Genomic DNA, 17,397 nt, shown 5'->3' with positions numbered 1-17,397 from the left:
ATAGTATATATAGAAATGAAAAACAAATTTAAAGATAAAAGATATTTAAAAATTACCAATGCCACTTCATTTAGACTTTGAAGGATTTTCTTAAAAAATATTGTATCTAAAATATGTAAAATTCTAAACTATAACTCTCTCCAAATAACACTGACACAAGAGTTTCAATAGAACATATTGATTTTGCATTCCAAGGTTCTGCCTTAAACAATGAAGATTTCTCCTAGATACGTTTGGCTCATCGCTTCCTTTTGAATGATTTGTTTTTTTCATACGAAACAATGAAAATATTATTCAAGAAGTTTACCGTGGTCACATTATCGCAATTTATGTATGGAAGTAAATAATGAGTAAAATTTATAATGCAAGATTGTATGAAACTCTCGCAATGTATTCAAGTCTCTTGAAAAATTTTTACTTTGAGCTTGCTTCGCAATTGGAAGAAAGTAATGTTGGTTTCGACTGACTAACGAGCGATTAAATGAAAGATCTTTCAATGTTTCTTCCACCTATCTATTTCTAATTCCCGCTTTTGTTTTTTTTCTTATAATTGCTTTTCTTCTGGTTTTTCCAAAGTATCTCTTTCTTCCTCATGTAGCCGAATTAGAAGAAATTTAGACGTAGACGGTATTATCTCGTATTTATTTTTTTTATTCCCTGTAAGATTTTCTTCGAAAATAATGGTTAAATAAAAAATTTTTGATTGTTATTTTTTCTATATTCAAACAAAACAATCAAATAAACATAAATAAGATGGTATTAATACTATTAACTGTGAGAAAAACTGTTTATTAACTGCTTTCACCGAACGCGATTAAACAACCATAATTTTCTTGCACCAACTAGACTCATCTAAGGAAACCACTTAGTTCCTTGGTGATGGATACATATTATAGCCGAGAGGGCTAATCTGTCATTTTTATGACTCACAGAACAGGGATTCGAGTCCCAGCGTTGACACCATAATACTTCCTACATTTCCTTCAACGCATGTAGACTTTCCTGTGTCCTGCACATCATAATTTGTGATCCTGGGCAATAAGAATACGATACTCTTATTCACGTATCGATGAAAACATCATAAAGCTGCTGAACTATCTCGAAAATCCATTAAGTCTCATTTGACAAAACACAACTCAAGCTACAACAAAACTCCAACGTAAAGCAAAATTTCTCTTTTTTTACGCTTTCGAAACCATGCTAGTTGTAAATGGTTAAAAATAAAGATTATAGTTTTACATTCATGTTTTTTTAACTATACTAGTTATAAACGGTTTCAAAACTGTAAAGGTGTAAAATGATCCTCATCGTTAAATTGAATAGACAGACTGTTGCCAATTATTTTACTAAAATTTCAGAAAGAAATTCTAACAGCAATGGGTTGAGTGATTCACTTTTTAATAATTGAAGTATATGGCATAAGTTAGAGACATTAACAGCAGTAGTATTTTTAAAGAGGACAAAAAATTATATAATAGATTCATGTTGTAGAAAATTTTGACACTCATTAAATGTTACAACTAAGTTTCATACAAACAAAGAAACATTACTACATGCAACAAATTAACAATTTGTCAAAGTGATTATCTTTGGCCTTAATGAGGAGCTGCTTACATTTTGCAAAATTTTCTATTATGAACCAGCGTCTTTTGAAATCCGAAAGAAAAAAAAACTGGTATCAAAAACTTACGAAAGAATATTCATAAACTCAACACTCTGCCTGTTTAAGAAGTATATATTTCAGTTTGACAATCCCTCAGAGGAATCTCTTCTAAGAATAATAGTTTGAATAGATAAAGTAGTTTTCAAATAAAGTTATATAAATTTTACAACTTGCTTTTTAATATGCTTCTCAGCTTAGTTATTGATCTTAATTCACATATTGAAAAAGAGTTATTATTGAACTGAAATTATTAAATTGTAATTATTGAAATTAGTTATGGATTATTGTTAGTTATGACATATTCAGCTTAGTTATGGACCGTTGCTCACATACACATATTACACACATTATATGCCGCTCAGCTTAGTTATGGGCCGTTAATCACATACTCAAATTAGTTATTATTGAATTGAAATTCATGAATTGTAATTATTGAAACTAGTTATGGATTATTATTAGTCATGTCATACTCAGCTTATTTATGAATCTTCACTCCCATACAGAAATTCTGTCCAATTTCATGCACAATCATATTTTTCAGGATGTAAAAGTCTCACGCTGTTCAGCACAGGCATTTTGCTTCAAGATTGTCCAAATATAAGAAAACGATTGATTTCAAGTCTGGTGAATAAATTGGTCATTTTCAGGAAAATTTGCTTTCGACTTTTTTTATGCCCTTTAGCCTTGTGTATTACAGCATAATCCAGTTGCAAGCTTTATTATTGATTCCTGGAATTAAAATAAACAAGGAAGGACACCGCCTTCCAAAGCGTTATTTATATTTTGTGATAAAAATATTTTGCTTCAAATTTTGTCTATTTTCTCTTTGGTATGAGGTTTTTCTCTTTCGTATACTTTTTTTCTCTTTTTTTATTCATTATATCTTTTTAAAATTTTACGTTCATATACTGTCCTTTTGAGACACTTTTATAAAGATATTAAAAAAATACACTTTTATTTCTTGATATAAGTTTTGTTTAAGTACTATTTTATGGGTTGAATATTGTGTTAAGCTATAAAAGTTATCAATAACATCACGTGTCAAATATTTGTTAGATAACTTGCCATAATTTACGATCATAAGTAGTTTTGATTTACTTCTCCACAATGCAAAGTTATTTTATAAAAAGTGTTTGTCCGTTTAACTTTTTTTTAATGTTAACAAATTAGCACGTTCTTAGTTTTGTTTATTAAATAAAAGTAAGAAAGAAAAGTACGTTTGTTATTTTTATTGATTTGTATGTAAAAATATTTTAGTAAATACAATTATTTGAATACTTTTCTCGAAAAAAAAATACAAAAGTTGGTCTTGATTACTTTTTAAACTTTTTAAAATTATTCGTTCCTTTCCAATATAATGCAATATATTTAGGCAATATAGGTTTATTTTATAGAAGTCTACATTTTATAAATTAATAAAATGAAGAAGACGATTCTGGACATTAAGAGTTTCTAATTCTAATTAAAAAAGCACAATTTAAATTTTAAAAGAATGAAAATTCAACATTTGCTACCAAATTTGCATTTATTTGCATATTTGTTATTAAGCAACATTTTGATTTTGAAATTATAGATAATTGAACCATCAACACTTGAAGAAAGTAGGTGTAAAATTGTGACCATCAGCGCTTGTTGGATCCTTTAATGGTGAAAAGAATAATGAAATGTTGTATCTTGAATATAAATCTGATAGTCAAAATTTAACTGACAATCAGACCATCAAGAATTTCGGCTTGGGTAAATAGATAAGAGAAAGCCTGAGTCAAATACGAGAAGCGAAAATATATTATTTTTTGAAATTGTGTTTAGCTACATACGTGAAACATAGAGGAGAAAAAAATCTCTAAATAATCTCTGTCAATCAAAATATTCTTGACTAAATATACTCATTATAGTGTGTATTTAAAGGTTTACAAATTTAATATGATTATGTAAAAAAATGGAAAAACTTTCATTATGAACTGATGTAGTTTAGTCTAAAATGTTTTGCCAAATATTTTCTGAACTTAAAACTAATTGTTAAATATTTTACAATTTGCTTTTATAATTAATTTTATCGAAGCATATTATAAAATATTACTCTATTAGGTTCGGGTAAAGCAAATTTTTATCGTTTAGTCTGCTTTTACCTAGTAAACATTAATTGAAATATTTTATAGTCTTTATACAAAAAGTTCAAAATATTCATAAACTTTCATGCATATTTATTAATATTAAAATTAAACAATTTGAATGTTTATTGAAACATGTAATGAAGTTTTTTATTTGTATTTATTTATTTAGTTATTTATTCATGTAATTAATTATTGAAAATCAAGTATCCGAAATGACAACTTTCACTATGTGTCTAACAAATCGTTCTTACATTAGGGTGATATTAGGAAATCAATGACTTTTGCAAGCCAAACTGAAGGATGGAATAATTAAAAAATATTTTTCTTTTTCGCAAAAATCTATAAATAAAATTATAAAAAGGATAGCAATTTCTAAAAACCCCAACATAAATGCTATTTTATTTTTAAAACGTGCATGAAAAAGAGATTACACGTTCTTTTTTAAAAAACTTAAATAATTGGATGGCTAAATACACATAAAAACATTTTAGTGCTACAATTTTCACTAAACATAAAAAAAGTTTAGCGAAAAGTACAAATATAATTCGTTTGCTCCAAATTCTGTTAATAAAATCTATTCTATTTATTATTCTTTTCTACGAGTATATCTAAGAGTACCCTCATGTCTCGTTCTCAACCTGATTATTTTTTCCCCTGAAAAGTCATTTGAGAGAATATAAAATTATCGATGTCATCCTTTAAAATCTGATTCTTAGTAAAAATATAAAATTCCTCGAATAAAGTATTTTGAAGTTCAACAATAACAACTGTTTTTCTTTTAGATTTATTTTTTGAACACTATATTCAGCTGTATATTCAGCTACTTCTAAAGTAAAATAAATTGAGATAAATATTTATTTCTATAAGTATTTATCAATATATTTGCAACCTATTATTTGAAAAATAAGACGTTTTAAAATGAAACCTGATCTCTTTACTTATTAATATATTAGTAATAGCATTATTATTAGCTCAAGTCTACATATTTCTAAATATTATTCTATTTATTTTTAAAGATCAATTTTTGAAAGTTGGATAATTGGAAGTTTGAAATACTGTGCTTTCAAAGTATTTATTTTTAATCTGAAAGAGCTAAAAAACGCATATTAATTCCTACTAACGTCAATTCGTTGACTATTTTTACAGTAATAATACATGAAAGTAATAATAGATCAGTAATAATACATGAAAGGCCTTACATATTTCCCAACTTTTAAAATTCCTTAATTCTATAATTTAATTTTTTTATCATTTCAATAATATTTCAATCATATCTTTTCATTCATTTTTTTAACAATAATTATTAAATTTTATCATGTACTTCTTTTTTATTACTTTTCGTAAAAAGCGAACATAAGTGCTTTTATTATTTCCCAAGCACTCAATATCACGACTAACTTTTTAATTCAATTCAAGTGCATAACTCATTAATTCAGAGTCACGACTTTTTTTAATATCAAAATCTATTAACTTTATTTATTTATTAAATCAGCTTACCACGAAAATGATTACAGAGTTATACTAAATTCCATCGATTTTTTTTCATTTATTTTGTGATTAGGCTGTAGACTGATTATTTATATTGTAATATTAATAGCGAGAGTTTGGATGGTTTAAATTTTGGCTATAACATCTACTGATAGCTCACCAAATTTTGGATCTCTTCCTGTGTTCCTAATCGTCCTTTAGCACCTATGCATTTACTGGAAATTTGAACATCGTGGTGTTAGGGCTGGGTTTTTTTGATATCCAATGGTTCTTAAGTCCAACCATTTGAAGAGTTACAAAATTGTTAGATAAAAATTAATGCCTAAAAAGAAAGTGTCTTCGTCTCTGTGTCAGAAGAAGGAGTTTAGTATTTTAGTTTTTAATCTTTATATATATATATATATATATATATATTTTAAATGTGGTCATATTTGCTAATTTCAACAATGCTGCTTAATAATAAGGGATGACTTTCTTTGTTTAATCATACGTATGTCGTCAGTATCCCTATTTTAATATAAGTCAATGAACAAAAATTTTCACTATTACAATACGTCACGACAATACGCTATTGCTATAACCTGCTATATATAGACCTATTATATGATGTGACCTGCGATGTCATGACCGAGGCTTGAATTAAAACGCGACATGTTTTAAAAGAAAACTGAGTATTAGTTTTCATAATCATGAATTTACTTGCTATTATTTTTAGTAATACACACACACAGACTTACTTATATATANGAGCCTTTGTTATATTTACAGATATATATTTAAAAAGAACTGAATGTTTGAATTATCAATTTGTTGACAATTATTTTCAATAATACACATTATTAAAAAATATTATTTTATGACTTATGATTGAATAAATATTAATTTCCATAACACCAACATGAGTTCTAACATTATTATTGTATATTCTACGGGAAAAATATGGCATATTATTACAGAAACCCCTGACATTCTAATATTTCAACAGTACAAGTAAACTCATTTCGGAAAAGCTAAAATGTCTACTCAGAACTAAGATATTTTCGAGATACTTCGTGGTAAGATCAGAGAGGAGTTGCGTGAGAATTCATACGATGCAGTGTCATATTTTGGAGACAACAGGATTTCGGAGAGGCAGTTTTAAGGACTTATATCTTTGTACGAGTGTAAGCTTATGCTTCATCCTTGCTGTATGCCTACTTGTCAAGCTTGATTTTAATCACTTTACAAGAACAGCAAGGCGAGGATATTGTTTGCAAACGGACGAATAAGTTTCACGTATACACTCTAACAGATATCACGTATATTATTTCTGTCACAATAATCATCGTATTTTTTAAGAAATATTCCAAGGTAAGTTAAAAAATAATACTGAAAGTTTATATGAAATTACTATGCGGAATTTTCTAAGAAAAATTAAAATAAATATATTTTTCTAAAATTGTCCAACCTTTATTCCTCTTAGTTGAGCATACATACTCTACTTGAACTCTGTAAAGAGCCGATATATATTCTGCGCAAAGTCTATAGAGAATCTGTATTTAATTTTATATTTCTCTTAATCGTTCTTTGTTAATCAGCTAGCATAAAGGTGTGATTTCGGAATATGAGGGGCCTGATGTAATGTATGTTTAAAGCCAGTGAAATTCTGACTTATCTTCAGAATTGTATAGAATTGAGTTTAAACAAGCTTCTGTCAGTCATATATGGTGGTTCAAGATATAAGATTTTATTTCCAGTCAAAAAATATAGGTTACTACAACGATTGACATACTACAGCTAGTTTCTGTTTATATTATTAATTTTGGTTCAGATTAATATATATTTAAATATTTCACTGACTATGTAATATAATGGTATATTACTCTGTTAAAAAAAACTTTAAAAAAATATATTATTTCGCTCCGCGCAAGTGATGTAGATACCCGAGATTGTTCTGTAATTAATACGCCGGACAAAATATATGTATGTGGACGTGGTAGATATTATTCTCTAACTTTAACTGCAACTGTTAAAACACCAATTATTTTTTTTCTGGTCAGATAGTTTTGTTTAACATGTGATTTTGAACTCTTAAATAATTATTACTGTTATTAGTTTAATTTCAATATTACATTAATAAGAAAATTTTCTTACACGACATAAAAAACTCTCACGCTGGTACGCTAATGATTTTAAATATTCTATCTAACTTTCATTCTTCTTAAGGTTGAGTGCCTATTCTCAGTGTGCAGTCCGGCACTCTCCCTACGCTGACATTTTTCTAAGGTTTAGCTCAACTATCCGGTATACAATCAATTTTGCAAATGGTTAAGTTCAATGCCCGGTATACAACTTTCCATAATTTAAAATATTTTGCATAATTCTTAATTTTGAGGCAATTTTCGTCTTATCTGATAGCAAAAATTTAACAGAAGTAGTCAAATATCAGCTTACGTGATAGCGATCGGCAAGAATTATTATTTATCACGAAATGAGAAAACGTAATTTTCCATGTTTTACGTCAGAAAATATAAGAGTGGCATAATGAATTATAAATTTTGCAAGAGGAATCTATCCTACTGTGAATATAAAAGCAAGCATTATGCTTTATGTTTTTCACTTACACGTTAACACGTGTAAACGAAACGTGTACGTTTACACGTTACACGTTTCGCTTACACGCTTATTAGAATTTCACCATTCAAATCGATACCGTCTCGTAACTTTAATCAGGAAAGAAAAAAAAATTACAAGATAAAGAAAATTAAAATCCTGAAATTATAAAATAAAAGTTATTAATGCTTATTGCCACTATTCAAAATATATATATGTTTTAATTATAACGTCTTAAATTTAAATATTTACGGGCAAGTGTAATATTTCCATTATTATATGTTCAAAGAATTTTTTTATTAATTAGCATTTAAGCATTTAATGTTTTTTTTTTTAGTTGCAATATATATATATATATATATAAAANTATATATATATATATATATATATATACACAGAGAGAGAGAGAGAGAGATAAAAAATGTAAGAAAAGAGGGAAAGGATAGCACATAGCGAATCACAGAAGACTTGCTATCACTTACACACAAAACAGCCAATCAAAATTAAGAACGCATGGGTGTTAAAATGTGATAATTTTTAATAATACTGTCGGCTGAAATGGTAGAACCAAACTTTCCAGCTAAAGCTTGTTATGAGAATTGCATTTTTTGTTTTTAATATTATTAAAATGTAATTCTGCGCTACATTTTGAAATAATGTTATTTAGAAAGGAGGTTTAATCTTATTTCCCGTTTTACAATTATTATTTTTGTGCAAATAACATTAATATACTGTCCTAAGCTACAGTTGAAGAGATCTGTTAAATGATTTAGAACTTAATGATCAGCTTCATGTACAATGAGATGCAAGCTAAAATAATATTTAATCTGTCCACCCATTTGGTAAGCGAAAATATTAAATTTCAGCTTATCAAATTTGTTTGAGAAATATATTGCAATAACAATATGAATATTATTTTAAGAAATGATTACTTAATGTAATAAAAATACTTCTGTTCACCAATAGATCTAAAGATTTATAATACTAACAGATATTTCGACGAGGGAAGTGAAGGAACAAGCGTAACCAAATAGAATTCCTTTTAGTGTTTTAGTTCATGCATAGTGAATAATTTTACATAGTGAATACATAGTTCATACATAGTGAACAATTTTATATAGTGAATACATAGTTCGTACATAGTGAATAATTTAGTTCATACATAGTGAATAATTTAAGTGAATAATTTTAACTTTAGTAGGAAAACTGAAAAAAAGACAACTATTGCGAAGCAATCATAAGGGTTGGTGAACGGCAGTGAACAGGAAGTTTAGTCTCTAGTATATATCTGGAGCCTTTGTTATATTTACAGGGAAGAAGCTTAACCCATTCTTTGCAAAGAACACGTAGATACAATATATATCAACGAGAAAACTACATGAAAAGAATAGTAATGATTTCTGTTTAAATTAATTTGAAATTTTTATGCCTTAAGCTACCACTATTAGCTGAAACAACTCGACTATACCGATCTTGAATCAAATGACTTAAGATCGGTGTAAAGATAAAGATATATTATTCAAATAATATACACTTTCTGACAATATTAAGAGACGAAAAACATTTTTGTCAAACTATTCCAGATATACTGGAAAGAAATAAATGAATTTAGATATGAAAACAATTTATTGTCTGACAATAATGTGTTCAAAACAGCAATTAAAATGCTATTCAGCATTACACGCAAATCATCAAATAAAACATTTGAACAAATACCTTTTAGCATGAGTAATGTCCTAAAGTCCAGAGAGGTCAGAATTCCAAGTTCAAATAACAGTAAAAATGAGGCTAGTATGGTGATATATCACCTCTGATAGATACACATATTCACAATGATTAGTCATTCTGCTAATATATGAGTTCAACAGCATTTGTAAAAGTTGCACTCACTCTTCCTCGAGGGAAATTTCTAACTTCATAATGGTTCTTGGTGGGGATTGGCTTGTTGCAACTATCTTCCCAAGAGCATCAGAGGCATGTTTAATAGTATTAAAGATATTGGATCTGGCTGACCGACGAGTTTTCTGAATTTCCTCAGTTAACAGATAATCATCAAGCAGCTGGACCCTATGTGCTCTAACATTGTCGTCGATAAAAAAAACTGAAAGCTACAGCATTCCTGAAACTCCAGGACTCTGGGATATCTTTTCTGCACCTCTCCACATTCACAGTACCAGTGTCAAACATATGGGGAGGTGTACGGGTATTTTGTATGGACCCTGAACTGATCATCACTCCTCTACCACCAAATGTGTCCCTTTCCTTGATATTGCTGGGATGATATCGTGTCCCACGTTCTCTCCATATTAACACTCGCCGCGCGAGCAGTTGTCTGAATCTGGAATCTAGTGAGGAGGACATTAGCCCAATGAAGCTGTGTCCTCTGGTGTTTATTGCACCATTGTAAATGCTCTCGTTTATGAAAGGGAGTCACTGAAATGCAAATAGCCAGCTTTCTGCCCCTACCTCATATATCCTTTAGGCTAATGTCTCAAGTGAAAGCCATGTTTCTGTGGCAGCAGAGATGTCATACCGGAATTGTATTTCTGCAGATATCTTCTGGCGCTAGTATTAAAGAAACAAATAGCTGCCGTAGTCTTCTGGACACTGTCCTTCTGTCCTTAAGCTGCTTCCACACTTTAGAAATCGCACTTGGTGTTACATTACATAAAAACAGCAACAAAAAAAAACCCAACTAGATTATTAACCTTTAGGTACAGTAGGGACATTGAAAGTCCCTACTGTAATGTAGAGTGAACTAGCTGTGTAACTGCAGGCAGGTTTTTACATCTTCCATTGTCACAGGGCCACCCACACGAATAAATAAACCTATCTCAGTGACTCCAGTGCCAATCTAATATTATGTGAAACCCGTCTGTAACGGGTTTCACATCTGTTTGGTGGAGAAATTTAGGAAATTGCTTTTCATCTCTTAAGATTGGATACCAATGTATTATTGTGGGCAATGGCTTTAATTTTTTTAAATGATTGCTGAGAATGGCAGTTACATCTCTTTATCTTTTATTATTAGAAAAATGACATGCTCTCAACAAGCAACACGGTTGTTTAATGGATAAACATGAAATTAAGTGTTTAGCCTTTTTGCACTTTAGGGTTTGATTTTTGAAAGTTTGTTGGAACATTCGAATTTTCAAGTGCTTATTAAAAATAATGTCAGATTGTCTTCCTCAAAAGATCTTTGGGTTTCTAATTGCGATATTAAGACATAGTTCGCAAATTTTTTATTGATTTGTTTTTGGTCTGAATATTATAGAATACTTGAATTAAGTATAAGCTGGTGGGGATCCTTTTTCTCTTTTTTGGTCTTTCCTTCTTTTGGTATTACCTTATTTGGTCTTATTTCTGGTTATTTTTTAAATCTATTTAGTACTTTATGAAAGGATTGGTAACATATTTATCTGATCCATATTCAGCTTGTAAAGTAATGAAAAACTGAAATTCGTTTTTTTTGGAATTCTTTTCAAAACAATCAGTATAATTAACAGTGTTTAGAACACAAATCAATTTTTAGGCAAAGAAAAAACAAAATAATGCTGTTATTTGTTGAAACATTTTGAAAGAAGGTGGATATGAATATATTTTCTTCCATTTGAAGGTCATCACAATATCCATGAAACCTTTCCTACAATAATCAAACGGAGTTTTGTGTTCTTCCACGATTTTTTTCCTAATAATATGTTAGAAAACTATAGCACATAATTCTTTTAATAATATGAAGTCTCATTTCTTTTAAGTATACTTTTTCACTTAATATAATAAAAAAAGAAAAAAATGTATTATAAAGAAAATATACATATGTATATTTATATCATACTTTTTAAATCTGGTTTGTTTATATGGTTAAACATTATTGTAGAACTAAGAGGAAGCAAATTATAAATATAAAAATCTATTTGTTTTCATACATTTCCTAGCAAAATGAATAAAGAAAATAGATAGATGAATCAAAAGGAGAAATAAAAAAATCTATCTAATTTAACAATAATTAATCTAGAAAAAAAATATATTTGAGGTTTTAAAAAACTGTATTAAAGCAAAAATTTCAGTTGCTTCATAATGATGTTAGCTTCTCTACTTTAAAAACCTGGATTAAAATAATGCTATTTGCTTTACTTCTGGAAACTGAATTTTTTTCCAAAATAAATATTACAAGAAAGTTTTTCCCGAAATATATATAAAATTTCTTTTTTCTTCCTTCGCGTATATTACTTTATTTTAGACTCAGAAATTCTCTGAATTCTTTATAAATAATAAATTTAGATTTTTTTTAAGAAAAGCTGTATCTTTCTTTTTTATAGCTAGATAAAAATTAGTTTATCTTTTCCATATTTTCTCCATAGCACTTTAAACTAAATATTGATGCCAAAAAAATAATATCGTATTATTGCGATCGGGAATTATTCTTTCATATTCTGAGTGATTTCCTTTTTACTTATTTTCTGTTCAAATTAGCTTAATGCCTTCTGTAAATTATCCAAAACTTTTATTTATACATACAAAAGGATATTAACTTAATGAATTTTTGAAATATTTATTATTTTAAAGTTAGTTTCTATTTTAATTTTTGTTTCAATGTAGCGAAAGCTTTTCAAAAATAGTAGAGCTACTCTGCAAAAAATTTCGGATAAAATTACAGAAAAATTTTCGGCTAGCAAGCTGCCCGTATTTTTTACCGTATAATTAATTTTTACCGGAAAGAATTATGATATGATGTAATTACAATTAATGAAATTATGAAATGAATATGAAATAATGAAATGAATTCATTAATCATAGTAAAAATTAAGATGAATGAAATAGTTACGGTATTTTGGCTCAAAGTAACAGCACCGTTTTATCGTAATTTTATACCACAAAATTAAATAAATATTACTGTAAAAAAATACGATTCACTACAAAATGAATTAAATTGCGATCGCCAAAAGACGAGCACAGGTTATCCATTGGCAAAATGGTTGTTATCTAATTTTTTTTTGCAAAAGAAACTTTATTATGTTTTCATCATGGACATCTTTAACTGCTAATCCTGAACTGCTGGGTACACAATTTCGCAGACATATTTAAATGCAGCTCCGACACATTCTGTGAAAATTCTTTTGATGACTGAACATTGAAAAGGCAATCGAGATCAATATTAATATTTTCAGATTGGTACAATGGTGTTTGATGGAGTATGTAAGCTGCATCATACACCCGTGTCGGATTTACAAGTTCATACATGAAATATGATTTGAAAGGTAGGCTTTTTTTCAATTTTACATGAATAGTGAATGAATCAATTATCTTGTCCAAGAAATTGGATACGTTGACAATGGATACTTTTATCCTTAACTGGTTATCAACACCCAGTTCTCGTATTCACATGAAAGGGGTTCGGAGAGTCTCCAGTCGCTCTTCGGTAGGGTTCAATTCTCTCAACCCCTTTGGTAGTTTTGTGAGAGACGGGCGATATGCTTGCGTTTGCGAATGGAATCCTTTCGTTTTTCCTCTTGTGTGTAACGCTTAAGGCATTCCCGTCTACGTTCATTGGATTTTTCAGCCTCGGTAAGGTTAGGCCTTGGCATCTTTTTTTTTTCTTGCTTCAACTCTAACTTTTGGGACCGGGTCAATCAGTTTGGACTCTCTTTATTTGTGACATTCACCTGAATTAGTTTCGAGAACGATCCAGTTTGAACTGTAGGTTAGAACTTCCAATTCTTAATTAAAACAATAAAAACAAAAATATTGTTCAAATGATTAAATTCCCTTTTATTCACAACTCAAGAAGTATTTATGGGATCTCTCTAGTCTCATATCTCAAAAATAAACTCACCAACTTAATGCATAACAAATTAAAAGTGAAAAAAAAATTCTAAAAAAATTTTCAAACTGCAGCGAACGCCTGCGCACTGTTTACTAGTACTCTTGATTATTGTAGTTGAAAAGTGCGAACATCAAGAAATCGGTAATAAAATCAGTAATAAAAAGTACAGTATAATATTTTAAATTGAAAATATTTTTTCTCGGTATAATGGATCCTACGGATGATGCACTCAAAGTGTCGNTAAGGTTAGGCCTCGGCATCTTTTTTTTTTCTTGCTTCAACTCTAACTTTTGGGACCGGGTCAATCAATTTGGACTCTCTTTATTTGTGACATTCACCTGAATTAGTTTCAAGAACGATCCAGTTTGAACTGTTGGTTAGAACTACCAATTCTTAATTAAAACAATAAAAACAAAAATATCGTTCAAATGATTAAATTTTCTTTTATTCACAACTCAAGAAGTATTTATGGGATCTCTCTAGTCCCATATCTCAAAAATAAACTCACCAACTTAATGCATGACAAATTAAAAGTGAAAAAAGAATTCTAAAAAAATTATCAAACTGCAGCGAACGCATGCGCACTGTTTACTAGTACTCTTGATTATTGTAGTTGAAAAGTGCGGACATCAAGAAATCGGTAATAAAAAGTACAGTATAATATTTTAAATTGAAAATATTTTTTTTCGGTATAATGGATCCTACGGATGATGCACTCAAAGTGCCGGTACTTTATACATTAATTTGATCAGGATATTTTTACAGTGTGTCTAAATCTGTGCAATTAGAAGAAAAAAAATTTAATAAAATTTTTCACTCGGTATTAATCTTTTAAATCATGGTAAAAATAAATATTTTCAGACAATAATAAAAAGTGCAATGTATTTTTAATATATTATAAGCATAACATGCAGAAATATATTAATTATTTCAGAAAAAATTTAAGCAATACATAATGTATGTAATACATTATGAAATTACATCCCTAGGATTGATTTCTTTGACAAATAATATATATATATATNTATATATATATATATGTTAACATAGCATATAACAAAAAATTCAATATACTTACAGCTGCATTAATTAATTAATTAATATTTTAGCTTAATAAATCAACCAAATTTATCAGATTTTCAAACATTATCATCATAAGACTATACGGTGCTTTTCCATGGTTTTGTCATGCACGTTCCTATTGAAATTGATTGTGATATTTATGGACAACAAATATTTAGTAAATATGTATCTATACCTAAATTATCTTAGTATGAAATGTGATTACATGAAAACAATTTTATTCGCTTATTTCCGTTAGCTTCCGTTTATCCCTCATTTGTTAGATAAGCCTATACGTGTAAAAAATAACTCTTTATAAATATCAAGAAATATCAAAAATTTATTCGGAAGCTGAAGTGTATCATTGGAGTAATTGCATATTCCATTAGAAACACGAAATTACAGCAATTTGACATTTTACGAACTGAAAACATGGAAATGGTCAATAATAAATGCAGAATTTTTGAAAAATGTAGAATTACTCGCATGGTAAGGTAATAAACTGCTGCTGTTAGGGAATCCTAATTTTTCCTTCTCGGTCTTTTTTTAAATAATTCTGTCTCCATGCGGAGAAATTTCGATAATTGAAGTTTTGCTTTTCTAATTTCAAAGCATTATTTAAAATTGCTCCACTTCAAAATTGTTTTAAGCGAAATATTTTGTTCTTTTCTATTACATTTCCTGCTGCTCAGACTAATTTTTTTTAACCCCTTCATTTTTGAAAACATAAACTGTAGTTACACAACTTTTAAATTCAGCGATTTCTGACTCGGACATTGTTTCATGATTTTTATTATTTCTGGGTATTTCAGATAAAATGTATAAATGTGTCTTTATGCAGTAAAACGATTACTTTTTGCTTAGTTTACTCACGAAATATACAAAGAAATACTTTCTCTCATCGAAAACTTTTTCAACTTTCATGCAAATGAGAAAGCAAGAAATCGAAATTTAAATTATGACCTTGATTAAACTTTTAGTGGACATTGAATTGCCAATCAATGCAATGATTTTGACTGAAAGATGAAGCAGCATATTGAACTATGATAATATACAGGGTTATTCATAATTCCCTTCACTCGTAAACGCCATTTTTCTTTACTACAACTGGCTTCAGTGGTACATGTCACTGCCATCCACCGGCAACTGCTTAAATTAAAACTTGAATGCTTTCGGAATAATTTCATGTATTATTTTTTGCCATATTCGTCTTCATTTTTATACTATAACGCTTCGAAACCCCGGAGGGAATTATGAATAACCCGGTAGATTTCCATTAATATAAATTCCAATTTTTATTTCCTGGAATGTTGTTGACTCTCAAATTAAACTAATAAACAACGTTTAGATATCTGGCATGGTGTTTATCTTATCTAATGTAGTTTATTATGCTGATTTTATGTCTGAAACCAGTTTTACTCTATCAAGTCAGGTTCTTAATTTATTAATAAATATTTATTTTCATGGACCAACGATCAGTTTTCGTAGAATACTATTTAAAATTCAGAAATTTCAATGGAATACTGTTTTAATTCTGTCAATTTTAATTGAATTATGTTTAATTTTTATTAAATTTATGGGAATAGTCATTATTTTTTTTAATTTTAATGAAATATTTGTTAAATTTCAGTACTTTTACTTGAATTTGCTTGAATCGAATGCAAAAACTGCACATTTTAGCCACAGTCACTCAGAGTCGATGAATTCCTTTGCAATGATTGACACTTTTTACTAGAACCACAGGTTTCCGCCAAAACCTGAGCACAACAAAATAGCTTATACGAATAATAGATTATGCTGGAAGGGCCTTAACAAACAAGGAAACGATAGCCATATTAATGATTGACATAGGCAAAGCGTTTGACAAAGTTTGGCATACAGGAGCAATTTTCAAGCTAATACAACTAAACTTTCCTCCCAGACTTATTAAACTTCTTTCATGCTACCTTACAAACAGAACCTTCCATGTCACCATTCAAAACAGTAAATCTTCCAAACGAATCATAACTGCTGGTTTACCTCAGGGCAGCATACTTGGACCGATACTTTATATTCTCTATACATATGACTTCCCAATAAATAAAACGGACTTCAACAGTATTACAGCCCATTACGCAGACGATACTAGTATTATTATAAATTCCAGAAACCCAAACCTTGCTCTGATGAAACTGCAAGAACACATTTATGAAATAGAAGAATGGTGCAAAAATTGGAAAACAGCCGTCAATGCCGAAAAATCTGAGATCATAGTCATACAAAAAAGAAGAATCAAAACACTTCCTCAATGCAAACCAAAGCTTTTTGATATTCAAATTCCAATAGTAAATAAAACAAAGTACCTCGGACTCACCATTAGCAGCAAACTCACCTGGACCGACAACATAAAAAATGCAATAGACAAAGCCAATGCAGCAATAAATGCAATTCAACCTCTCATCTACAACCGGAATGTTTCACTTAAAAACAAAAAACTGCTATACACTTCCTTGATCCGACCCATTCTAACATATGCTTCTCCTGTTTGGGCCACAATTCCAGACCATCTAATGAAGAAACTGAACCAGTGCCAAAACAAAATACTCCGTAAAATCATCTGTGCCAGATGGTTCATTAGAAACTCAAACATCCACAAAGATCTCAAAATCCCGACT

The sequence above is a fragment of the Parasteatoda tepidariorum genome, chromosome 5 (genome assembly GCF_043381705.1).
Source record: "Parasteatoda tepidariorum isolate YZ-2023 chromosome 5, CAS_Ptep_4.0, whole genome shotgun sequence".
Lineage (NCBI taxonomy): Eukaryota > Metazoa > Arthropoda > Arachnida > Araneae > Theridiidae > Parasteatoda > Parasteatoda tepidariorum.
This window is presented reverse-complemented; position numbering follows the sequence as displayed.